A 23,944-nucleotide genomic window follows, 5' to 3' on the forward strand; every position below is an offset into this window, starting at 1 on the left:
GAAGTCTAGGAAGTAACGTAAAAAGGAAAAATTTTTCCACAATACTTGACGATCATTCTTCGCCTAAGCTTCCGTGGCGCAATGGTTAGCGCTTTCGGCTGTTAACCGAAAGGATGGTGGTTCAATCCCACCCGGGAGCGTTGTTTTCAAGTCTTAAAAGTAACGTTAAAAGGAAATATTTCTCCACAGTACTTGAAGACCATTCTTGCTTATGCTTCCGTGGCGCAATGGTTAGCGCGTTCGGCTTTTAACCGAAAGTTTGGTGGTTCGAGCCCACCCGGGAGCGTTGTTTTGAAGTCTTAGAAGTAACGTAAAAAGGAAATATTTTTCCACAATACTTGACGATCATTCTTTGCTTAAGCTTCCGTGGCGCAATGTTTATCGCGTTCGGCTTTTAACCGAAAGGTTGGTGGTTCGAACCCACCCGGGAGCGTTGTTTTGAAGTCTTAGAAGTATCGTAAAAAGGAAATGTTTCTCCACAATAATTGAAGACTATTCTTGCTTAAGATTCCGTGGCGCAATGGTTAGCGCGTTCCCAACGGTTGTTAGTTCGAGCCCACCCAGGAGCTTTGTTTTGAAGTCTTAGAAGTAACGTAAAAAGGAAATGTTTTTCCACAATACTTGAAGACTATTCTTGCTTAAGATTCCGTGGCGCAATGGTTAGCGCGTTCGGCTGTTATCCCAAACGGTTGTTAGTTCGAGCCCACCGAGGAGCTTTGTTTTGAAGTCTTAGAAGTAACGTAAAAAGGAAATGTTTTTCCACAATACTTGACGATTTTTCTTTCCCTAAGCTTCCGTGGCGCAATGGTTAGCGCGTTCGGCTGTAAACCGAAAGGTTGGTGGTTCGAGCCCACCCGGGAGCCTTGTTTTGAAGTCTTAGAAGTAACGTAAAAAGGAAATGTTTTTCCACAATACTTGAAGACTATTCTTGCTTAAGATTCCGTGGCGCAATGGTTAGCGCGTTCGGCTGTTAACCCAAACGGTTGTTAGTTCGAGCCCACCCAGGAGCTTTGTTTTGAAGTCTTAAAAGTAACGTTAAAAGTAAATATTTCTCCACAATACTTGAAGACCATTCTTGCTTATGCTTCCGTGGCGCAATGGTTAGCGCGTTCGGCTTTTAACCGAAAGTTTGGTGGTTCGAGCCCACCCGGGAGCGTTGTTTTGAAGTCTTAGAAGTATCGTAAAAAGGAAATGTTTTTCCACAATACTTGACGATTTTTCTTTCCCTAAGCTTCCGTGGCGCAATGTTTAGCGCGTTCGGCTGTTAACCGGAAGGTTGGTGATTCGAGCCCACCCGGGAGCGTTGTTTTGAAGCCTTGAAAGTAACGTTAAAAGGAAATATTTCTTCACAATACTTGAAGACTATTCTTGCTTAAGATTCCGTGGCGCAATGGTTAGCGCGTTCGGCTTTTAACCGAAAGGTTGTTAGTTCGAGCCCACCCAGGAGCTTTGTTTTGAAGTCTTAGAAGTAACGTAAAAAGGAAATGTTTTTCCACAATACTTGACGATTTTTCTTTCCCTAATCTTCCGTGGTGCAATGGTTAGCGCGTTCGGCTGTTAACCGAAACTTTGGTGGTTCGAATCCACCCGGGATCGTTGTTTTCAAGTCTTACAAGTATCGTAAAAAGGAAATGTTTTTCCACAATACTTGACGATTTTTCTTTGCTTAAGCTTCCGTGGCGCAATGGTTAGCGCGTTCGGCTGTTAACCGAAAGGCTGGTGGTTTGAGCCCACCCGGGATCGTTGTTTTCAAGTCTTAGAAGTATCGTAAAAAGGAAATGTTTTTCCACAATACTTGACGATTTTTCTTTGCCTAAGCTTCCGTGGCGCAATGGTTAGCGCGTTCGGCTTTTAACCGAAAGGCTGGTGGTTCGAGCCCACCCGAGATCGTTGTTTTGAAGTCTTAAAAGTAACGTAAAAAGGAAATATTTCTCCACAATACTTGAAGACTATTCTTGCTTAAGCTTCCGTGGCGCAATGGTTAGCGTGTTCGGCTGTTAAGCGAAAGGTTGTTTGTTCGAGCCCACCCGGGAGCTTTGTTTTTAAGTCTAAGAAGTAACGTAAAAAGGAAATATTTTTCCACAATACTTAACGATCATTCTTCGCCTAAGCTTCCGTGGCGCAATGGTTAGCGCGTTCGGCTGTAAACCGGAAGGTTGGTGGTTCGAGCCCACCCGGGAGCGTTGTTTTGAAGTCTTAAAAGTAACGTTAAAAGGCAATATTTCTTCATAATACTTCAAGATAATTCTTGCTTAAGCTTCCGTGGCGCAATGGTTAGCGCGTTCGGCTGTTAACCGAAAGGCTGGTGGTTCGAGCCCACCCGAGATCGTTGTTTTCAAGTCTTAGAGGTAACGTAAAAAGGAAATATTTTTCCACAATACTTGACGATCATTCTTTGCCTAAGCTTCCGTGGCGCAATGCTTAGCGCGTTCGGCTGTAAACCGAAAGGTTGTTGGTTCGAGCCCACCCGGGAGCGTTGTTTTGAAGTCTAGGAAGTAACGTAAAAAGGAAAAATTTTTCCACAATACTTGACGATCATTCTTCGCCTAAGCTTCCGTGGCGCAATGGTTAGCGCTTTCGGCTGTTAACCGAAAGGATGGTGGTTCAATCCCACCCGGGAGCGTTGTTTTCAAGTCTTAAAAGTAACGTTAAAAGGAAATATTTCTCCACAGTACTTGAAGACCATTCTTGCTTATGCTTCCGTGGCGCAATGGTTAGCGCGTTCGGCTTTTAACCGAAAGTTTGGTGGTTCGAGCCCACCCGGGAGCGTTGTTTTGAAGTCTTAGAAGTAACGTAAAAAGGAAATATTTTTCCACAATACTTGACGATCATTCTTTGCTTAAGCTTCCGTGGCGCAATGTTTATCGCGTTCGGCTTTTAACCGAAAGGTTGGTGGTTCGAACCCACCCGGGAGCGTTGTTTTGAAGTCTTAGAAGTATCGTAAAAAGGAAATGTTTCTCCACAATAATTGAAGACTATTCTTGCTTAAGATTCCGTGGCGCAATGGTTAGCGCGTTCCCAACGGTTGTTAGTTCGAGCCCACCCAGGAGCTTTGTTTTGAAGTCTTAGAAGTAACGTAAAAAGGAAATGTTTTTCCACAATACTTGAAGACTATTCTTGCTTAAGATTCCGTGGCGCAATGGTTAGCGCGTTCGGCTGTTATCCCAAACGGTTGTTAGTTCGAGCCCACCGAGGAGCTTTGTTTTGAAGTCTTAGAAGTAACGTAAAAAGGAAATGTTTTTCCACAATACTTGACGATTTTTCTTTCCCTAAGCTTCCGTGGCGCAATGGTTAGCGCGTTCGGCTGTAAACCGAAAGGTTGGTGGTTCGAGCCCACCCGGGAGCCTTGTTTTGAAGTCTTAGAAGTAACGTAAAAAGGAAATGTTTTTCCACAATACTTGAAGACTATTCTTGCTTAAGATTCCGTGGCGCAATGGTTAGCGCGTTCGGCTGTTAACCCAAACGGTTGTTAGTTCGAGCCCACCCAGGAGCTTTGTTTTGAAGTCTTAAAAGTAACGTTAAAAGTAAATATTTCTCCACAATACTTGAAGACCATTCTTGCTTATGCTTCCGTGGCGCAATGGTTAGCGCGTTCGGCTTTTAACCGAAAGTTTGGTGGTTTGAGCCCACCCGGGAGCGTTGTTTTGAAGTCTTAGAAGTATCGTAAAAAGGAAATGTTTTTCCACAATACTTGACGATTTTTCTTTCCCTAAGCTTCCGTGGCGCAATGTTTAGCGCGTTCGGCTGTTAACCGGAAGGTTGGTGATTCGAGCCCACCCGGGAGCGTTGTTTTGAAGCCTTGAAAGTAACGTTAAAAGGAAATATTTCTTCACAATACTTGAAGACTATTCTTGCTTAAGATTCCGTGGCGCAATGGTTAGCGCGTTCGGCTTTTAACCGAAACGGTTGTTAGTTCGAGCCCCCAGGAGCTTTGTTTTGAAGTCTTAGAAGTAACGTAAAAAGGAAATGTTTTTCCACAATACTTGACGATTTTTCTTTCCCTAAGCTTCCGTGGCGCAATGGTTAGCACGTTCGGCTGTTAACCGAAAGGTTGGTGGTTCGAGTCCACCCAGGGCCTTTGTTTTGAAGTCTTAGAAGTAACGTAAAAAGGAAATATTTTTCCTCAATACTTGACGATCATTCTTTCCCTAAGCTTCCGTGGCGCAATGGTTAGCGCGTTCGGCTGTAAACTGAAAGGTTGGTGGTTCGAGCCCACCCGGGAGCCTTGTTTTGAAGTCTTAGAAGTAACGTAAAAAGGAAATGTTTTTCCACAATACTTGAAGACTATTCTTGCTTAAGATTCCGTGGCGCAATGGTTAGCGCGTTCGGCTGTTAACCCAAACGGTTGTTAGTTCGAGCCCACCCAGGAGCTTTGTTTTGAAGTCTTAAAAGTAACGTTAAAAGTAAATATTTCTCCACAATACTTGAAGACCATTCTTGCTTATGCTTCCGTGGCGCAATGGTTAGCGCGTTCGGCTTTTAATCGAAAGTTTGGTGGTTCGAGCCCACCCGGGAGCGTTGTTTTGAAGTCTTAGAAGTATCGTAAAAAGGAAATGTTTTTCCACAATACTTGACGATTTTTCTTTCCCTAAGCTTCCGTGGCGCAATGTTTAGCGCCTTCGGCTGTTAACCGGAAGGTTGGTGATTCGAGCCCACCCGGGAGCGTTGTTTTGAAGCCTTGAAAGTAACGTTAAAAGGAAATATTTCTTCACAATACTTGAAGACTATTCTTCCTTAATTTTCCGTGGCGCAATGGTTAGCGCGTTCGGCTTTTAACCGAAAGGTTGTTAGTTCGAGCCCACCCAGGAGCTTTGTTTTGAAGTCTTAGAAGTAACGTAAAAAGGAAATGTTTTTCCACAATACTTGACGATTTTTCTTTCCCTAATCTTCCGTGGTGCAATGGTTAGCGCGTTCGGCTGTTAACCGAAACTTTGGTGGTTCGAATCCACCCGGGATCGTTGTTTTCAAGTCTTACAAGTATCGTAAAAAGGAAATGTTTTTCCACAATACTTGACGATTTTTCTTTGCCTAAGCTTCCGTGGCGCAATGGTTAGCGCGTTCGGCTTTTAACCGAAAGGATGGTGGTTCAAGCCCACCAGGGAGCGTTGTTTTGAAGTCTTAGAAGTATCGTAAAAAGAAAATGTTTTTCCACAATACTTGACGATTTTTCTTTCCCTAATCTTCCGTGGTGCAATGGTTAGCGCGTTCGGCTGTTAACCGAAACTTTGGTGGTTCGAATCCACCCGGGATCGTTGTTTTCAAGTCTTACAAGTATCGTAAAAAGGAAATGTTTTTCCACAATACTTGACGATTTTTCTTTGCCTAAGCTTCCGTGGCGCAATGGTTAGCGCGTTCGGCTTTTAACCGAAAGGATGGTGGTTCAAGCCCACCAGGGAGCGTTGTTTTGAAGTCTTAGAAGTATCGTAAAAAGAAAATGTTTTTCCACAATACTTGACGATTTTTCTTTCCCTAAGCTTCCGTGGCGCAATGTTTAGCGCGTTCGGCTGTTAACCGGAAGGTTGGTGATTCGAGCCCACCCGGGAGCGTTGTTTTGAAGCCTTGAAAGTAACGTTAAAAGGAAATATTTCTTCACAATACTTGAAGACTATTCTTGCTTAAGATTCCGTGGCGCAATGGTTAGCGCGTTCGGCTTTTAACCGAAACGGTTGTTAGTTCGAGCCCCCCCAGGAGCTTTGTTTTGAAGTCTTAGAAGTAACGTAAAAAGGAAATGTTTTTCCACAATACTTGACGATTTTTCTTTCCCTAAGCTTCCGTGGCGCAATGGTTAGCACGTTCGGCTGTTAACCGAAAGGTTGGTGGTTCGAGTCCACCCAGGGCCTTTGTTTTGAAGTCTTAGAAGTAACGTAAAAAGGAAATATTTTTCCTCAATACTTGACGATCATTCTTTCCCTAAGCTTCCGTGGCGCAATGGTTAGCGCGTTCGGCTGTAAACTGAAAGGTTGGTGGTTCGAGCCCACCCGGGAGCCTTGTTTTGAAGTCTTAGAAGTAACGTAAAAAGGAAATGTTTTTCCACAATACTTGAAGACTATTCTTGCTTAAGATTCCGTGGCGCAATGGTTAGCGCGTTCGGCTGTTAACCCAAACGGTTGTTAGTTCGAGCCCACCCAGGAGCTTTGTTTTGAAGTCTTAAAAGTAACGTTAAAAGTAAATATTTCTCCACAATACTTGAAGACCATTCTTGCTTATGCTTCCGTGGCGCAATGGTTAGCGCGTTCGGCTTTTAATCGAAAGTTTGGTGGTTCGAGCCCACCCGGGAGCGTTGTTTTGAAGTCTTAGAAGTATCGTAAAAAGGAAATGTTTTTCCACAATACTTGACGATTTTTCTTTCCCTAAGCTTCCGTGGCGCAATGTTTAGCGCCTTCGGCTGTTAACCGGAAGGTTGGTGATTCGAGCCCACCCGGGAGCGTTGTTTTGAAGCCTTGAAAGTAACGTTAAAAGGAAATATTTCTTCACAATACTTGAAGACTATTCTTCCTTAATTTTCCGTGGCGCAATGGTTAGCGCGTTCGGCTTTTAACCGAAAGGTTGTTAGTTCGAGCCCACCCAGGAGCTTTGTTTTGAAGTCTTAGAAGTAACGTAAAAAGGAAATGTTTTTCCACAATACTTGACGATTTTTCTTTCCCTAATCTTCCGTGGTGCAATGGTTAGCGCGTTCGGCTGTTAACCGAAACTTTGGTGGTTCGAATCCACCCGGGATCGTTGTTTTCAAGTCTTACAAGTATCGTAAAAAGGAAATGTTTTTCCACAATACTTGACGATTTTTCTTTGCCTAAGCTTCCGTGGCGCAATGGTTAGCGCGTTCGGCTTTTAACCGAAAGGATGGTGGTTCAAGCCCACCAGGGAGCGTTGTTTTGAAGTCTTAGAAGTATCGTAAAAAGAAAATGTTTTTCCACAATACTTGACGATTTTTCTTTCCCTAAGCTTCCGTGGCGCAATGTTTAGCGCGTTCGGCTGTTAACCGGAAGGTTGGTGATTCGAGCCCACCCGGGAGCGTTGTTTTGAAGCCTTGAAAGTAACGTTAAAAGGAAATATTTCTTCACAATACTTGAAGACTATTCTTGCTTAAGATTCCGTGGCGCAATGGTTAGCGCGTTCGGCTTTTAACCGAAAGGTTGTTAGTTCGAGCCCACCCAGGAGCTTTGTTTTGAAGTCTTAGAAGTAACGTAAAAAGGAAATGTTTTTCCACAATACTTGACGATTTTTCTTTCCCTAATCTTCCGTGGTGCAATGGTTAGCGCGTTCGGCTGTTAACCGAAACTTTGGTGTTTCGAATCCACCCGGGATCGTTGTTTTCAAGTCTTACAAGTATCGTAAAAAGGAAATGTTTTTCCACAATACTTGACGATTTTTCTTTGCCTAAGCTTCCGTGGCGCAATGGTTAGCGCGTTCGGCTTTTAACCGAAAGGATGGTGGTTCAAGCCCACCTGGGAGCGTTGTTTTGAAGTCTTAGAAGTAACGTAAAAAGGAAATATCTTTTCACATTACTTGATGATCCTTTTTTGCTAAGCTTCCGCGACGCTATGGTTAGAGCGTTCGGCTGTTAACCGAAAGGTTGTTGGTTCGAGGCTCTACCGACTCATTAACCTGATTAGAAGTGGAACCATTTTCATTTTTGATAAGCACCAGCAGGCATTAAAACTAAAAAGTATTTATTCAAACGTTATAGAAAGTTGTGGTACACAATTAAACACTATTCTCTCGTTGTACCTCAATAATAGCATTAATAATTGCTAGCTTTTGTCCATACTGAAGCTGATTTGTCTCTAGCCTCATAAAAAGAGAATACGCACAAATATGGAAGCTATTAATCGTCTAACTGCGGCCATTAAGTCGGGGTTGGGTCCCTAGGTTCAATTGAAGGACCTAAAACTATTTAACTGTTTTTACGGATCACGCTAAATCGTTAAGGCCTCTCTGGAGAAGTCGAAACTCAACGTCAATTTTAATCCTATTCCTCTTAGTTCACGCATTGGGTGTCTTAACTTTTCGGTCCAATCCGAACCGATAAGACATCAATGGGAGGAATAAATTTAAGCATAACTTTGTTAACTCTCAAAAGATGCTCTTGGAAGGTCGAAATGAAACTGAATTTTATAGCTACACAACTTCTAAAAGCATCAAAATTTCGCAAGATATTTCTCATAGTTTAATTTAGTATTAAAAATATTTAGTTTGGTATGATTCTTTAAAGTGGAGTTCGAATATTTTGAATGGATGGCGCTCAGATGAGCGGGGAAAACTCCACTCGCCTACCTTTGAAGTAGGGCTTATAGGGGAAATTTAAATGCTTTTTTTCCTATAAGCTATCCCATAATTGGAATTCAATTCTTCTTACTCATAATTGGAATTCAATTTTTCATATCCATATTTGGAATTCAATGATTATCACCTTCATTACAGGGAATTAATTTTCGTTTAAAACGGTCGCTAGGTTTCTCGAAGTCACTAAATTAACCACTGATGTTCAAAAAGAGCTGACTGGATTCTAATGTGGCATTATCACTAGAAATATGAAATATTTCACACTTGGGTTTTACACGCTTCTGTCAGAACAGGTTATGTCAGTCTGACTCTGCGTATTCTTTAGTAAAGCAGTCACTTTTTCTTTTTCTCTATGCGTTTCATTGGGGCTAGGCCCAAATACGATAGGGTGTGTACAAGGCTTAGTAGATAACAGACCTATATCTTCACTTTTCACTTGAGTGCACTTGAAACAAACCTCTTTTAATGTAAGACCACATTGGGCGAATTGATTTTTCACTCCGACTAATTTTTTAAGAGGCATTTTTATTGCAATTGAAGGTTGTTTACTCGGATTCTTGTTAATCGAAAAACCGGCGACCAAAAACTACAGAGTCAGTGATGCCAGACTGCAAAAAAAGTAAATCCTCTACCCAGCTCTTTAACTTTCCCTGTGGAACCACAATTTCCCTACCAGAAAACTACTTTTAGTGATGTAATTGCTTTGAAGTAAGATTGGCTGCTCTAAACGGAGAAAAGTTCGAATACCACCAATCTGTTTTGACTTTATCTTTTACGCGTCGTCTGCTCAAGAGTTTTCTTTAAAAAAACCAAGAAAAGGCGCTCCAGACTTCAAATTCTACCATTTCTGTACGTAGTAGCCATTCACTTTTGTCATTACCAGGTATAACATTATCTAAAAGCGGTGCCTCCACAATGATCTAGGCCTGTGCGTGTCGATTTTTATATGGGGAAATATCCAGTTTCATAGAGGAAATATCTTCACCCAGTATGTGTACTAGATGGCGCTTCTACCTCAGTTTCGAAGGGGGTCTTTCATAAATATTCGTTCATATTTTAGGGGCCAATTATTAAAAATTTATATAAGAGAAAGGTTTCACCCTAAAATTAACGTAATAGCATGATTTAGGGGCTATTTATTATTATTGAATCACGGGCCTAGATATCTCGGAGGCTCCGGTTGATTATTCCGAGTTCGTGTGTATATAGGTCCATAACTTTCATCCACGTATTCCTACAATATTCGGACCATTTTTATCGTAATCCTCGATATTCAATCTAGAAATTGAGCCCTTTAAATGGTATTTGAGCCGCCCAAAAATTAGATAAAAATATTTAAAGAAAAAGGGTTCACATTTAGTATCGTTCACATTTACCAGTACGTACCAACTATACCCTAAATTCCCAAAAATTATTAAAGAGACATACTCTTGAATTTAAATGTTAACAATAGCTATGTTTAAAATGATTTTAGGAATGAAGTTTCTTAAACCATTAAGCAATTCCATTTCCTCTCATTGGGTACGTTCAGTAACCTCTTTGATGATGTAAGTTTTTCCCAACTGTACGCTTTTTCGCGTTTCCGGTTTTGACGTCATAGTGCTCGGCGCTTGCCCATTAAACAAATCATCTAATCGATATGATTTTTTGATGGTGTTACGTAGCGCATGGCTGTTGAACACTTGACTGACGAAAAGTTAGCTCGGGACTTAAAACTTAAATTCCAATAATCCAATTCCAACAGTAATTGTATTAGTTTTCTTTACAAAGCTAATTCTACCATTCAAATGGACATAATTTTCTTAAATAATTTCACTATTTGCGAGCTTGTTAATAATTAAAAAGAGACATTTCAAAATTTCCTGGCCACCCGCGCGTTTTGTTCAAAAGGTTTCATGACACGTAAGACTGAGTTGTCTCTTATTTATCTGGCGCTCTCATAAAAATGGTTACTAACCCTTTACTGTCACTCGCTATAACTCACTAAAAACATTCCACAATTTCAGCACGGATGTCCGCAGAATTCTACTTAGCTACCGCGAGTGTTCGAACCTCAAACACTTCTCGATAAATAAAAAAAAATTTACACTGAATCGCATCCTGGTGCTAGAATTGATTTCAATACCCCCTCCCCTGAATATCTCATCCAGTAAGCCCCTTCGATGTAAGGAAGGTGGTAGTCAACCCTCAGTATCGAGTTGTACAAGAAGGTTGACTCTTAGCCGTCGCTGCGCGCTCTCAGAACCCAAAGTGCCAAAAAGTGAGATGGAAGTCAGAGTTTTACCCTTGCAGATAAGAGGCTTATTGCAAAACAAAAGGAACAGACCTTGAAAATGAACAGTAAAGGTTAATTTTCGCCAAGTTGGTTTCTATAAATTCGGACTGCACGCTGACTGTGATTCTATGAAAACGAACGCTGCTACTCGTTTTGTTGCGCGATCTGACCTATGACGAAGAGGAGATTAACGATTTATTCCAGGCTTCACGAAGCGAACTTACATAAAATGTTAAATCTCACTAAGAGGTCCGTTTGCGTGCCATTACTATGCATATATATTGAACAAATGCACTCTTTGTTTACCCGGAAGAGACAAATCGTCATCTTTTAAATTGTAGAAATGGGCCTCATTACAGCATAATGAGTATATTCAAGAAGGGATTTATATAAGAAGGCATAAGTCGCGAGATTTTACGCTAATACTCTTACGCCAGTGTCAGTGGACAAGAAAGCCCCACACCTTTCATGCCCGTCATTGTTCTGCGCTTTCCTGTTGGATCCCTTTCCAACATACAGTCGCGAATGACGTATTCCGACTAGAGATAAAACAAACCTCGAGCAAAGAAAACAGAAAATGGAGGCTGCCGCCGTTGCTGAAACTGTACGACGGTTGTTTCTGATTGGCGTTAAGAAGTTAGTTAAAGATTTTGAACCTATTTTGAGAGATATTGAGTATGTGTCTCTACGTGAAAATCGTTCAATCTAAAACTATTTCTAAATCGAATCAAGTGTCCTTTATTTATGATTTCGTGAGTTCCAAAAACCAAACCAAGGCTTAACGAAAAGGTAAAAGAGATAAATGGTGGAAAATATAAAGTAAGATAAAATATTAAAGTTCCGCATCCGATTCTACCCTACCCATGAAGGCGGATTTGTCGACTATCACGCGCGCACCGGAGGCTATCATATGCCGTCTTATATAAATCCCTTATTGGCATATTTTTATTCCTTCATATTTTAGTATTATTACTCAAACCATTACTATGCATATATATTCTTCAAATGAGCTCTTTGTTTACCCTAGAGAGAGATAATGATCGTTTTAAGTATCTTGATTTGAAATGCGCGATCATTACAGCAAATGCGAACTCTCAACTATTTTCGATTTTAGGAATATTGAGGGGATTTAAATTTATGGCTGATACCAGAAGGTGATAAAAGAAGAAGGATGACACTCTGAATCCTCTTAGTACTTTAGATACGCAACGTCATTCTTCCCAGCCTCTCACAATTTTTGTTTGCTCTCCCGCTCATCAAACTTCAGATGGGCATGGCTTCGTATAAGGCTGAATTCTATTTAAATGTTTAGTACTAAATCCTCAGATATCAACCCACAGACCTTGAATGTCTCGACATGGGACAAAAATCACCAAGTGCGCTTGGCAAATAGTTAAGCAGCACTGATAGAGTTATGATGAGGGTACACGTGGCAATGTGTCCGAACCTGTTGTAGGTGTAAGAAGTCGGGCCACGTAATGCGGGACTTCCCGCAAAACCGAGGTACTAAATATTTTCGATTGCTTTTCCTGGGGCTACCTTAAAACTTCTATGCACTTAGTTAAAGTTCTCATTTAGGGAAACGAGTTTTTAATTTAACAAAATGTTATAGAGAGCTTTCCGTTGGAGCTGAGTCTCGTGACATAATTTACGCTGTCATATTGGAGGGTTTAAAGCAGGAATGAAGCCGAGACCACCCAATATGGCTGCAAGAACTGCGGTAAGACTTGGGAGGGTGTGACGTCCTACTATCCCATCTGAAATTTCCCTACTGAAATTAAAAAAACAACGGTGAAGTTCCCTGCTATCTCTAGGTAGCCCTAATGCTAGCAATCTTAGTTAGAGCCTTTTATCGCCATGGCTTTCATAGCGTAATTTTGTTCTAATATTGGCAATGGGGTAAAAAGATATTCTATGGTAAAAAATTATCTAGAGAAAAGGGGACATTAGACTGAAATTGTAGGACAGAGAATCTCTGCATGTAAGACCAAAATGAATTATAAAAAAGTATATCGCACACAAACCAGCTAAAGGTGTTAAAGGCTCAAGCATATATAGTTGACTTATATACGGTTACATTGTAGACGACGCGTTGGCGGTCAACCAAACCACCACCACCACCACCAACAATACGGAAACCTCATTGTAAATATTTTTGAAGTATTAAGCCACATTTGTAACCGTCCACAGCCAGAACCTCCTTCCCGGGGGAAAACCGCGTCGTCTGCTTTACTCAATTTATATTTTTATACTAAATTTTGTATAATGCCAAATTGTCCCGAAGTGGCACCTTAGGCGCCACTGCTGTCAAATTTGTTTAAAAACGTTTTCGCGGGGATAAAAACCCCCGTCTACAATCTGTAAGGTCAGTTGGAGTCAGTCTTGTAACCACGCTCAAGTTAAAACGTGTTTTGTTTGGTTTAAATAAAAGTACTATTTCAATTACCACGGCTTTTTCTTCACAATGGATCATTTGGTAAATATAGTTAGTCATGGACAATAAGTCCTTTAAACGGGTACCTGGGAACTTCTTCAATTGCTAGTTTTATTTAAATTCTTTGTGAGCCGTGAAATTAGGCCCCCTTTCCTAGTTTTAAATTTTACGGTTACATAAAGTCGCGAGCTTGCCAGGACTCGTTACGACTGACAATTACCAATTGTACTTATACGCGTACTTTTGAACACTACTTGTGCCATTGCTTGAATTAAGTGTCGCGTCATGAATCCCGCCGATCCGCAAGCTTTGTTCGCGGCGCTCAGCGCTCAGTTACCGGGATCCTATACTCCCCCGAGGAGGAACACTCCTCCTCCAAGCCTTGGTACTAGTCCTACCTATGGACAGGGACAAGTGGCTGGAGGAATCCCACCTCCGCCGCCGCCACCGCAAGGTGCAGCATCAAATGTTTTGATTCAAACTATTCAAACGCTTGCAACTACCTTAGCGAACATTGGAACTAGACCAGCCGCAAAAAATAGGCCAAAACCACCCCCGCACTTAATATTTAGTGGTGTTGAAGGTGAAAGCGCGCCGGAATTCCTTCGGACTTTGACGGAATTCGCTGAATATCACAGCATGACAGACAATGACATTATCGCGCTTCTCCCACAAATATTAAGGGGCCGTGCCTTAATTTGGTTTAGAGACATGAATAGGCCAAATCAAACAATTACGTGGCGTACAGTGAAAGGCGCGTTTAGAGACTATTTCTTTTCGGTGAGAGCGGAGGAATCCCATCGCCTTGAAATAGCGCAGTTTAAACAACCTGCTGGTGTCTTTTTTGACGCGTATATCGCCAGTATTACCGCGATGAATCAAAACCTACGCGTTCCGTACACTGACTCTGAACTTGTTGGTATTTACAAGAAAAACATCCTCCCCGAGGTACGCATTCATATCTTTAACGACAACATAAGGACAATGCGCAGCTTCATAGAGAAGGGCCGCGTAACAGAAGAAATTTTACGAGCGACCCCTTCTAGCTCATTATATCCTACCGAAAGGGCAAAGTCTACCTCGTGTGAATCCAGTGGGAGAAAAAATCTCCCACAGCCGCGGTTTTGACTAAACCGCCGGGGGGATTGGTCGAGATCACCGACGATGGGACGAGAACTTGCCATTTATTCAATTCGCCATCAAATCGACTACACATACCACAACAGGAAGAACTCCTTTCTACCTTAACATGGGTAGGGAACCGAGATTTCCCTGGGACTTGGACGTGGGTATGCCAGTATCGGACTTTGTTGAAAGGTCCGCATCGCTCTCAGCTTTAGCGAAGCAACTTGCTTTGTCTAAAGAACTTGCCAAGAAAGCGCAAGTACACCAGAAACGCTACTTCGATCAAAGGCGGGAAGGAATTGAATTTCCCGTTGGTGCGCTTGTCTGGAAGGAGACGCATCCCTTGTCTCAAGCGGCACGTGATGTCGCCGCTAAGTTATGTCCCAAATGGGATGGTCCCTACAAAATCGCAAAGAAGATAGACCGATTGCGATATCAATTAGAAGACCCAGAGACTGGAGAAAAGAAAAGAATCGAGAATATCGCTCATTTAAAGCTGTATTGGTCAAACAAAGATGTCTGCCAACTTCAAGCAGTTCCTCTTCAAGTTCTACAACGTCACAGTCCATGCCCATACTTCAGGACGCTGGAGTCAGTACTGGTGACGAACGTCGTGAGACTCGACGAGAACGACGACGACTGTTGAGAGACCAAGAAGCGCAACCCGAGTCTCCTGGAGAAGAAACGAGGAGCAATCAGACCTCATCTTCATCAAATGATGGATCCTCTTATTTCCCCTCGGAAGAAGTACCAGATCTACCTGTGGAATCTGAACCAGACAGATTATAGTTATTCTCAGATCCTCCAGCGGTTTTCCGAGTGAATCGCATACCGCCAGACCTTTCTCCTCCTTCCTCTCCTGATAGGAGCTCGAGGGAGACTTCTCTCCCTCTACCCTCTCCTCTATCTCACCCTGACGATTCCAGTTCTTCCTCTGAATCTGAGGAAGACGATACGGAATTGTCCAACCCTGTTCCCATAAATCCGATGAGATTTGTCAATCCTTTCCGTAAAGAATGGATACGTGAGATAGTAATGAGGAAGAATCCAAAGCCTGGAGGTCCTGAACTGGACATAAATTATCACCCTCCAGCAACATATCCGCATAAAACTCTTCGTTCTCGCGCAGACGTAGTACAATATTTGCGCGTGCATGCAATCACCGATGTGACTTCGTGTGATTTTAACTTTTCGCGTCAAGCTATCTCGCGAGAACCATGGGAGACTGTTCGGAAAGAAATTTAATAACTTTTGACGCCATTCAGGGACCGATGGGCACTTTTGTGGTCATCCTTGAAACTAGTGACGAACCATATGCTACGGACCAAGTTCCCGCGACCATTTTGCTGTCAGCACCATTCTCTATGGTGTCTCACGGGACATTGCGGCTGCTACGGCGCCGCCAGGGGATCCGCCTGTTGGAATGGCAAATTCATCAATTCCGCCAAAGTTGGCCGTTTGTCCCCGCCGACCTCCTCATCGCCCAGTCTCCCGAACTAAGGGTTTCCCGCGTGGATGACGACACCTCCGCTGCCCTCTCACCCCTTGTAATCCAGGAGGAACGGCCAATCCTTATCCTGGATCTAGCCTGCTTAGGGCCATGATCTGGCCTTGCCTCCGATGTGAGGGTCTCCTATTTGCGCCGTGCGTCGCGCGCTCGTTGAACGAACCGCCCAGAGGATTTATATCCAAAGTTGTGAACACTTCCGTGGCCGAGGTCCAAACGGAACCCCAGGACCAAACGACGCAAGCTGTGTAAGCTAATGCGGAAGAGCATTTGGAAGCGGTAGCCCGGGCCGAAGCGGCACTGCACTGGACGCCTCAGTCCGAGGCGGCTGCGGCGGCCATACCACAGGCCGCCGCTGATGTTCCGAATCGCTTTTGCCGACCCTCGGACTTTGGCCGAGGCTCGCCCGTGTATGACGTCGTAGCTCTAGCCATGGAATCCACAGTTCCTCCCGGACGGGGACGGGCTAGGGGAACCATGCCCGACGCAGCGCTCTCCGCCAAAAGGAGGTCCCCGGAGCCGCAGGACTCCCCCGAGTCCGACTCCCCATGACGCAGACGACTTCTTTGGGGGGGGGAGGATGTAACGAAGAAGCCACCACTCCTTTGTCGTCTGCTCCTTGGTTAATCTTTTTGCCGCCTTAAGCGTCTAAAAAATATTGTTATGTAAAATTTTCCCGGGGTGGCGCCTAGAGCGCCATCGCAGTATATTGTTTTTTATAACCGCCATAAAAAGGGCGCGGACGGAGGGAAAAAGACTAGTCTCTCATGTACTCGTTTACGCTCAAGTTCGGACGCGTTTTTTTTGTTAAATAAAGATTTCAATTATTATTTCTAATACGACTGCGTTATTCTTGCTACGATGGACTACCTGGCAAATATTGCTAGTCATGGACAATAAGTCCTTTTAACGGGTAACCTGGGAACTTCTTAGTTTTTCTAGTTTTAATTTAAATTCTTTGTGAGCCGTGAAATTAGGTCCCCTTTCCTACATTTAAATTTTACGGCTACAGGGCTATTCACATTTTATTGAATCTTTCGGTTGGATTGCATTGATGAGAACAAAATAAATTATTTCAATTAAAATAATTCAGTAAGAGTAACAAAAAACGTGTGCTTACAATCCGCGACCTTGGCCCAAATACTAAAGCAGTCGACAGGGTCACGGCGTTGAACTTTGTTTATTTTACGGTAATATAAGTGCCCCCAAGCGTAAAACCACGGCGAACTAAATTGGTTAAAAAAATATTCTCGCATCGCGACAAGCATGGGCCAAGTTCATTTCGGAGGCTCCGATTTCACTTTGATATTAAACGCTCTAAAAGAATTGACCAATAAACACTAAGTTAAATTACGTAATGAAAGAGGAAGTGACGTACATTTGGTTTCGATAAAGGTTTGGCGGGAGATCCAAATGTCGTTTGGATTTGGGTTAGAGAATACGGTTTTAAGCGCCCTGTCCAATTGGATCCGATCCAAACGTTTAGATTTGGATCCTCATCTAAATGATTTAGATTTTTAGAGAATAGGGTCCCTGGTTTTTTAGAGTATGTCTCTTAAATTTACAGTTGTATAATTTTACATTGAAGGTGTCTTTGAAATCTAAAACAGGTGTATTCTCAACTGATGGGATGTGTAAATATATAGGTACGGCATACCTCAATTTATCTGTAATAAAATTCGGCTCTAGGTCTAGATTTTTTTTCAATATATTTACGAATTTCTCTCATATTTTCCTCCATGAAAAAGAAGGGTTTGAAAGGTACCGGGACGCTACCTAGCAATCTCGGTAATTCCTCATGACTATGGCATTATGAAGCTTTTAGTGTTGGGTACCTTCAACTCCAGAATGCTCTCTGATTAGTATCGTCGTTTTTCATGGTAAAAAGGGGTAGGCAACGGTATTGAAAAAGCCCTACTCCTGCCACGAGCTTACAGTCACTTACTGAAATTGCTTCAGTTAGAGGAGTTCCTTTTTTTTAATCAAACAAGCGGCATTACGTTTTCGAAAATGTAAGTTATTTTATATTTTGTATAAGAGTGGGTTTTAATAGTCTCCTTTGGGAATGTGCTTTAGGGATTTTGAATAAAATTCAAGGCGTTTATGAAATTTTTAAGTAATTTGAAAATTTTAATGGTGTTCAACAATTTTTCATTGAAAATTGATGGCTTTAATCAAAATTTTAATTGTAAATTCCAAATTTCAAACTATAAGATTTCTCTCGAAATTCGGAAATGAGTAAATAAGTGCCATAATTTTCCCGCGGAAAGGATATTGGGTTTTGGGCGATATTTGTGAAATTTTGGAATCTCTTAAAAAATGCTAATGAAAATAACCCCATATTAATTTGTTATTTATTATTTTTGTTAAGGGCTTTTCAAATCGAAGTTGGTATGTTTTGGACAAAAGCCAAAATAGGTACATACAACGAAGCGTCTTTGGGGTTTTGGAAATCGCAAAAAATCAACGATTTAAAACAGTTTCAGATTTCTGAAGATATTTCAAACATCGGAAATTCCGATTTTCCGGTGCTATATCCGGGGGGAGTCAAATTTGGTTCCAATTTTATGGTAAAACATAACTTGGAAATGGAACCTTTAACCGTAAGTACGTGACACGCAATTTTTCTCCACTTTGAACTGACGGGTTTTGCATACACATAATATTACTTTCATTAATTATAAAAATAATTCCAACAGCTGCGGAGTTATATGATGCCGTTAATGGTTTTATTATTGCGCCACCAATCATCCAGTCTGTGGAACACGTGTCCCGGGAAACATTCGAAAATTATGAAAATCCCTGTAACAAAATTAACCGAGGCAGCAGAAGCCAAAGAAACAGAAAACCCTAACCGTATGCCAAATCCGAGTCTTCTCAACGAAAAGATGGTAAAAATCACACAATTTTAGCAAGCAATAATTCCAGCTTTAAAATCTATTTATTTACCATGTTGAATTACACTATAATTTAGGACGAATTTTCTAACCAATTTAAAATTGAACTAATATGTTGCAGAATATGATCCTCAAACGTTTACTATGGGGAAAAATATCCTTGGCCGAGGTGCCATTGAGTTTTATCCAGGTTTCCACCCAAACGTCAATTTCGAAACACTCAGGTGGACATTGGAGGCAATGTTAGAAAACAAAAAAGCAATGAATAGGAAAGTCCTATAAATTTGCACCAATGCAGATTTTAAAGAATACGGTTACGGAACGGGCGTGACTCACGAAGCGCTCAACGAGTGGCCAAGAGAGTTATACAATATGAAAGTAAAGGTGAAACGAAAAACAAAGTTCCAATTCAACGCGGATGTGATAAATCTGTACAGAAATGGTTGGGTGGCACGCTGATGATGAAATGGGGGTTCATTCCGTCATAACTTCTTTATCTTTTGGAGCAACTAGAAAGTTTCAGATGAAGCCAGTTGGGGCAAAGCAAGCAGTTAGATCAGTTGACCTAAAAGATGGGTCCTTGCTTTTGATGAAAGGGACCTGCCAGCGTACTTGGTTGCACCGCATCCCAGTGCAAGCAGATCCCGATCATTGAGAAGCAAGGAATAATATCGCCTTCCGTTACATGGGGGATATGGGTTACTTTAAAGTTAAAAACAATCCTCCATGTTATTGAATGTATTTCAAATGATATAACAGTGTGCATAGTTACTGGCTTCATCTGAAACTTTCTAGTCGCGAAAAAGATAAAGAAGAGGTGACTGAAAGAACACTTTTTTCACCTGATCTGCCATAAAATATTGTTATCATAGCGGTACAGATATACGCTTGTATTTTTTATTAATGCGAAAAAAATAAGTTTAAATCTTGTTAAATAAAAATAAATTAAAACTTTGTAACATGGCTGCCAGAATCCTTAGAGCTTCCACTCCTTGGATCTGGCAGGGCTCTTGCCTCCATGTCACATGCTCCTCCTCTTTTTCTCACTACGATATTTTGAGTGATATTATTATTATGACAGTTGGCGGTTGAAGAGACTAGTACTCTCCTTTTTGTTTTGAATTAAAGTCTTCTAAGACGGAGCTACTTTGTATAAACCAAGTTGGGTTACGGGATCGTTATCCCTTTGTCTTTTGTGAATAAAATAGAGAAGATCAATCTTCTAATTTTTGGATATTTAAAGTAAGTTGTCTTTATTTCTTTTTATGGCCCTCGGGAGCTTTCTCCCTTAGTTAAATTATTCTACGGAGGGTTACATAAAATTGGCGCCCGAACAGGGACTCGACCGATACGACTAGGCCTTAAGCCTTGGTCAGTCCCGTATGCAAACTGTTTATCATTGTCGGTATATCCGCACCCCACGTGGTGCTAAGCCTCGGCTTCCACAATGGTAAATCGTTAAAGATAATTAACTTATTTTAATCTAAATTAATTACAATTAAATTAAATAAATTAATTAAAATTAAAATTATCTTTATAATAAATGTATTGAATTTAGATGAGTTGCTTACATATTTTTGTAAACTTAACTTGTTTGACATCTTTTGATTATCGTAAACTTAATTGAATTATTAACTTGATCATTAAATAAATAACTAATGGCTTACTCGGAGAACAATGAAACATGGAGGTCGCCTCGAACATCTGAGGATGAGGAGGATGATTTAATACTAAAGAAAAGGGAAGAACAATCAAAAGAAGATCTGTTTACGTCTACGGAAGACGATGGCGACACGTTAGCACCGCCAGAGACAGAAAATCCTTTGGAGGATTTCAACCGGATTCTTCAAATTGAGGATGAGAAAGACGAAGAGGATTCAGATACACGAAAGAGGACGGCCGCCTCTTCTGAATCGGAATTCTCTCCCTACCAACTATTCCCTCATAAGGGTATCCCTGCTCCTAAGGGAAGTTCAACTCCCTCTAATTTCCCTCCTGAAACTGGGATTGATTCCCTTGTTCCTCCCAAATCAACATCCAAAAGTGATAAGCCTAAAGTTAGTTTTTCAAACACTTTACCAAATTCTAGAGTAAGAGCTATCGGAACCCAAATATCTCCGTCTCGACAAATCTCTCAATTGGGACCAGAAACTACCGATGAGGAATTAAAAGCCTTTATATTACCCTTACTCCAAACACTGGCAGATAATTCTAGCCAAAATGTAGCAATACATAAAGCTATAGCTACTAGTTTGGATAAATTAGTTAGGGACCTACCTACGTTAAGTCGGGGGAAGCCCAGACGGGAGAGGTCCCTCGTGGTCCCTCTCCCGGTGCCCAATAAATTCCCTTACAAAAAGCGTGTCGCGTTTCCCCTGAGGATTGAATCCGTCAGGAAGGGTTCAGTTTATAAAAGGGTTACCATTCCCGTTACTTTTGAACACGCGACAGTTCAAGCTAAGTTAGATAGTGGGGCAGATGCCTCTTTTGTCAGTCTAGATCAGTGGCAGAAAATTTGTAAACATAGAAATTCTTCAGAATTACCTGAAGATGAACAATTAGACTGTGTAGTTTGGGGCGACGGCCGTTATACGTTTACAAAAGGTTCTCACGAATTAGAGTTTACTCTCAAATCAAATGAAAGTGAGAAACAATTAAATTTAAATTCTACATAGTTCCTTCCCTAAATAGTGACTTTATATTGGGTCAAGATTTTCTTGAAGAAATAGGGTCAAATTAAACTTTGAATCGTCACAATGTTCAGTGGGTAACCTAAAGATCCCTTTTTCAATTCCATCTGAAAAGGATCCCATAGATAAGGAGATTGTAGATAATATTAGGGACGCAGTTTCCGCAGCCCCTATCTCTGATGAACAACGTCATCAATTAGAAACCCTTTTATTAAAATTTCCTGAGTTGTTTTCTGATAAAGTAGGAAGAACAGGACTAGTCTTCCATGAGATTCATACGGGAAATAGTCCGCCCATAAAATCTCAGCCTTATCGTGTTAATGACCAGGAAAGGAAAATCCTTGAACAACATGTCAGGGAAATGTTAGATGACGGGTTAATCAGACCCTCAGTATCTCCTAGGGCTTCGCCCGTAGTTTTAGTTGATCAAAGAAAACGGGGTAAACCCTATAGGTTTTGTATTGATTATAGAAAACTAAATCAGGTTACCGTAAAGGACCCTTATCCTTTACCTAATATGGAGGACATGTTAGCTAGGGTGGGACGACCCAAGTTTATAACAACACTTGACCTTAAATCAGGGTATTGGCAAGTGGAAATGCACCCTAAGAGTAGAGAAAAAACTGCTTTCGTGACTCACATAGGAAAGTACGAGTTTAATGTACCACCTTTTGGGCTGTGTAACGCCCCTAGCTCTTTTCAGCCTTTAATTGACGAAATGTTTAGAGATGCCGATTACTTCCAACTTATCGACTATTTAGATGATTTAATCTCTCTTAGCGAGGATTGGGATCAACACTTGACGTGTTTAGAATATGTCTTAAATAGATTAAAGGAAGCGGGTCTCACCCTACAGTTAAAAAAATGTCGGTTCGCTCAGAAAGATGCTACCATATTTGGTCACGTAGTAAACGAAACAGGAGTGCATATAGATCCTTCTAAGATAGAAGCCATTCAGAAATTCCCTCCTAAAAATGTTAAGGAAGTACAGAGATTTTTAGGGATGGCAGGTTGGCATAATAGGTTTATTAACCACCACTCTCAAATAGTAGCCCCTATTAATAAACTTAAAAGAAAGGATCAAAAATTTAATTGGGGTTTCGAACAGCAACAGGCGTTCGAAAAGATCAAGGAAGAAATCTGTAAGGCTCAGCCCTTAGCTTCCTTTAGAAAGGATTCCCCGTGCAATCTCACTACAGATGCTAGTGATGCAGGGTTAGGTGCCCTTCTTTCCCAAATACAAGATGGTGTAGAAGTTCCTATAGCTTACGCTAGTACTGGACCAAAAGATGCGGAAACAAAGTACTCCACTAGCGAGAAAGAGTGTTTAGCCATTTGTTGGGCGGTTAAGAAGTTTAGGCCCTTACTAGAAGGTCGTAAATTAACTGTCCTCACTGACCATCAGGCTCTACAATGGTTATTAGTGATGCCGCGATGATCGATTTTGCCGAATACCGAATACCGAATATTCGGCCATGCTCTTGGCCGAAGCACCGAATATTCGGCCACCGAATATTCGAACGTGAGATATGTGCAACCATAAGTTTATAATACCTCTAAGTAGAGAAATGGCTGCTACTCCTATGGCAATAGTGCTTGTCTGGCTCCCTTTAATGAAACCCAATACACTCTCCGTATCATTTATCACCTCAAGTTCAATACAAAATTGTACTGCCTAGCCTAGCGTTTCTTTTATCCCTTTTAGAAGGTTTCAGGACTGAAACCGCCTCTATCTCACGAGAGAGAGAGAGAGGGATTTGGGGTTGCTTAAGTAAAATTCTTTCCCCCCCCCCAATGCCTGCCTATACGAAACGTAAAAATCTCGACCCATTTAGTAATCGTCTCGACCGCTTGGTGGCAAAACCGCGGCAGAAATTTTAAAATTCTCTTTCTTCGGATCTTAGCGCTATACGAGTTCTGACGTCACAGTAGCCTGCGGAAGATGCCCAGTTGTAACCCGTGTTTGTGTACTTAGAGGCATGATAAACTTATGGTGCAACTCGCGCGAAACCGGTTATGAGCTGTAACCCGTTCCGCGAAATACGTACATCCCCCGCACGGAACGCAATGGGACAGGTCTCATCATGGTGAGGTGAATAGGCAGACGGCTACGCGAAATGTAGGGCCACGTGGGAAAACTCTCCTCTCCTCTCGGCACTAGCTGTAACGCGATTACTGCTCTGCGCAATATTGGCGCGCAAGCAGAGAGAGGGATACACTGTTTAGATTTAGATCCGCTCTCTACCGCCTCTGCTACAGCGCGCCTGCGCGGAAGCTTTCAACGTTGGTGATAAACTCGGGAAGGAGGGAATGAAAAGGGGGAAGTTACGATCACTATAGGACCCGTCTATCTTTGAGGATAAGCGCAATCGTTTGCTCTCAACAAATGCTGAAAAACTCGTTTTTATTCATCACAACTTACCACTGGTAGATTATAAATATTAAAGTAAAAATTGTTATTGAAATAAATAATTTTTGAGTAATTTTTCCGTTTTTTTCCTTCATGATTGGAGATTCGGTATTCGGCCGAATATTACGAAATATTAGGCCGCATACCGAATACGAAAAAAATGGCCGAATAGGCCGAATACCGAATAGTAACCGAATATTCGTGGCATCACTAATGGTTATTTAAAATTAGGGAACCAAATTCTCGTCTAGTTAAATGGGCTATGTACCTTCAAACATTCGACTTTACAATTAAGCATAAAAAAGGAGTAGAAAATGTAGTAG

General features: G+C 41.6%; 13 non-coding genes across 13 annotated transcripts; all 13 read left to right on the plus strand.

Annotated features, from left to right (window-relative positions):
* Positions 1-213: 213 nt before the first annotated feature.
* TRNAK-UUU (transfer RNA lysine (anticodon UUU)) lies at positions 214-286 on the plus strand. Its single transcript has one exon. It is a non-coding gene; the product is annotated as a tRNA-Lys (tRNA).
* Positions 287-790: 504 nt separating this feature from the next.
* On the plus strand, positions 791-863 carry TRNAY-GUA (transfer RNA tyrosine (anticodon GUA)). Its single transcript has one exon. It is a non-coding gene; the product is annotated as a tRNA-Tyr (tRNA).
* A 220-nt stretch (positions 864-1,083) lies between these two features.
* On the plus strand, positions 1,084-1,156 carry TRNAK-UUU (transfer RNA lysine (anticodon UUU)). The gene has a single exon. It is a non-coding gene; the product is annotated as a tRNA-Lys (tRNA).
* A 954-nt stretch (positions 1,157-2,110) lies between these two features.
* TRNAY-GUA (transfer RNA tyrosine (anticodon GUA)) lies at positions 2,111-2,183 on the plus strand. The gene has a single exon. It is a non-coding gene; the product is annotated as a tRNA-Tyr (tRNA).
* Positions 2,184-2,403: 220 nt separating this feature from the next.
* On the plus strand, positions 2,404-2,476 carry TRNAY-GUA (transfer RNA tyrosine (anticodon GUA)). Its single transcript has one exon. It is a non-coding gene; the product is annotated as a tRNA-Tyr (tRNA).
* A 220-nt stretch (positions 2,477-2,696) lies between these two features.
* TRNAK-UUU (transfer RNA lysine (anticodon UUU)) lies at positions 2,697-2,769 on the plus strand. The gene has a single exon. It is a non-coding gene; the product is annotated as a tRNA-Lys (tRNA).
* A 504-nt stretch (positions 2,770-3,273) lies between these two features.
* TRNAY-GUA (transfer RNA tyrosine (anticodon GUA)) lies at positions 3,274-3,346 on the plus strand. Its single transcript has one exon. It is a non-coding gene; the product is annotated as a tRNA-Tyr (tRNA).
* Positions 3,347-4,152: 806 nt separating this feature from the next.
* TRNAY-GUA (transfer RNA tyrosine (anticodon GUA)) lies at positions 4,153-4,225 on the plus strand. The gene has a single exon. It is a non-coding gene; the product is annotated as a tRNA-Tyr (tRNA).
* An 807-nt stretch (positions 4,226-5,032) lies between these two features.
* TRNAK-UUU (transfer RNA lysine (anticodon UUU)) lies at positions 5,033-5,105 on the plus strand. The gene has a single exon. It is a non-coding gene; the product is annotated as a tRNA-Lys (tRNA).
* Positions 5,106-5,326: 221 nt separating this feature from the next.
* Positions 5,327-5,399, plus strand: TRNAK-UUU (transfer RNA lysine (anticodon UUU)). Its single transcript has one exon. It is a non-coding gene; the product is annotated as a tRNA-Lys (tRNA).
* Positions 5,400-5,914: 515 nt separating this feature from the next.
* On the plus strand, positions 5,915-5,987 carry TRNAY-GUA (transfer RNA tyrosine (anticodon GUA)). The gene has a single exon. It is a non-coding gene; the product is annotated as a tRNA-Tyr (tRNA).
* An 807-nt stretch (positions 5,988-6,794) lies between these two features.
* Positions 6,795-6,867, plus strand: TRNAK-UUU (transfer RNA lysine (anticodon UUU)). The gene has a single exon. It is a non-coding gene; the product is annotated as a tRNA-Lys (tRNA).
* A 514-nt stretch (positions 6,868-7,381) lies between these two features.
* Positions 7,382-7,454, plus strand: TRNAK-UUU (transfer RNA lysine (anticodon UUU)). Its single transcript has one exon. It is a non-coding gene; the product is annotated as a tRNA-Lys (tRNA).
* Positions 7,455-23,944: the final 16,490 nt, after the last annotated feature.

Source organism: Phalangium opilio, unplaced genomic scaffold (assembly GCF_054372755.1).
Source record: "Phalangium opilio isolate 3A_F unplaced genomic scaffold, DU_Popi_V2 ptg000087l_1, whole genome shotgun sequence".
NCBI classification, from domain to species: Eukaryota; Metazoa; Arthropoda; class Arachnida; order Opiliones; family Phalangiidae; genus Phalangium; species Phalangium opilio.